The sequence below is a fragment of the Cetorhinus maximus genome, chromosome 5 (genome assembly GCF_964194155.1).
Source record: "Cetorhinus maximus chromosome 5, sCetMax3.hap1.1, whole genome shotgun sequence".
In the NCBI taxonomy this organism is placed as follows: domain Eukaryota; kingdom Metazoa; phylum Chordata; class Chondrichthyes; order Lamniformes; family Cetorhinidae; genus Cetorhinus; species Cetorhinus maximus.
In genome coordinates, this window is record NC_135883.1 from 6,823,685 (window position 1) to 6,825,537 (window position 1,853).

The following is a 1,853-nucleotide window of genomic DNA, read 5'->3' on the forward strand; positions in this document are numbered from 1 at the left end:
TTGTCTTTCTGCATTCAAGATGGTCATCGCTTTTATTTGACTGTTTTGCAAAGGTAGAAAAGCTGGGTGGTCATCATTTCGTATGTTTTAAATATCTGCAAAGTTTATATTCTGCATTTGTGGAATGCAATAAACACAAGTGTTGTATAGCCCAATATAAATTGGAACAATCTGTTTTTATATCGCTGTCTGAATCCCCACCCAGAATATTAATTAGTCTCCCTTCACCCTTGTGCTTAAATAGACATTTATTTAGGTTTTTAAAAAAATGCTTCATTGACAGCATTCACTTAAATTTCTCCGTTTCACGCTTTCATGTAATTTGTAGACTCCATAAAACTTAACGTCTGTGAAGCAATTCTGTGCATATAAAAGAAATGGACTTCCATGTCAGTTTTAGGGTGGCTGTAAAATGAATTATTAGTCAAATAACAGAGGAAACGTCGTTTGATAATTTCAGTAAGACTATCTAAAGCAGCAAATTGCTCATCATGCAATTATCTTTCCACATTATTCAAAAGCATTTTTAAACTGCCAAATCTAAGACTAACACTTAGATTGCTCCTGACAAGATTTCAACTGTATCTTCTTTCCTGGGTTGTCAATTAATTACTTCATCGTTATCGAGCTTAAAACCCATCAAAGCATTGACCTACTTACTTGAATGTTGCTGCTAGGTTGGTCTTTCAAGGCCTGCACCTTGATTGGCTGGAAAAAAAATTGGAGCTGGTTTACAGATAGGAGAGGACATTTGGTTTTTTTTTTAAACTGGAATCTGTTTTTAATAACTTCATGAACTTTTGAGAAACTGAGAGCTCCATTGTGCACAAGAAACAATGGTCGCCCACAGGATCACATTTACTTATGTCAGTGAATAACACCACTACAGAAATTACAATAACTTGCTCATGAATAGGGTACACTCCAGATCCTGGGACTACGTGGGTCGATGCGACAATGGATTCCGGCAAGGTTGCTGGAAGTCCTCAGTCCCCTTCACTTTTCCCATCCTTTGCCTCCAGGGTTGCTGCGGCAGTTTGAGTCCGACAAGCTGCGCCACTTCATGGGGGTGACCGCTCTCCCTTGGTGTGGTACTCCTGGTGCAGTGCTGGGTGCTGCCGGTCACTCTGCAGCAGGCACAAGTAGCTAGAGGCCTGGTGATACAGTTCATGCTGGGCACGGCATAACTTCTCACTGGTAAACCTGCTTTCTGCGGAATTGCTCCATTATATATTTATCAGCGGCGGAGGCTCGGTAACTGTGACCAGGAGCCGGGCTCCAGCTCCTCAATTCTTTACAAATTCCCCTCAGCAACCGGAGCGGCGGCAGCATCGCGACAGCCAGGCCGAGAAATCGAACCCAGTTGGAGCACTTAATCCTAACCTCAGGATAGGTGATACGACCCTTTATCTGTATCCTTAAATGTATATATATTTCATTTAATACATAGATTAAACTTACATGTTTTCCTTTATCTCCAAGTTTGTATCATCTATTCTTGAGGTTAGAATTATGTGTCATGTCAGCCATGGGCTCGGTTGTTAATACCCTCGTCCCCGACTCAGAGATTATGGGTGAAATTTTATGCCGGTGGGATTTTATAGGCCCGCCGAAGTCAATGGAGTTTTGAATGGCTCGCCACATTTTACACCCTGCCCCCACCATGATGCCCTCTGGGTTCTAGTCCCTCTCCAGGACTTGAGCACAAAAGCCCCGGCTGACTCCCCAGTGCAGTATTGAGGGGGTATTCCCCCCTGCCCTGCCTCACCCCACCCCACGCCACCCCACCCCACGCCACCCCACCCCACCCCACGCTATGCCACCCCACCCCACGCCACCCCACCTCACCCCAC

At 44.5% G+C, this 1,853-nt stretch overlaps 1 pseudogene; it reads right to left on the bottom strand.

Annotated features, from left to right (window-relative positions):
• Positions 1-769: 769 nt before the first annotated feature.
• On the bottom strand, positions 770-1,349 carry LOC144680272 (protein FMC1 homolog pseudogene; annotated as a pseudogene).
• Between the last annotated feature and the right edge of the window lie 504 nt (positions 1,350-1,853).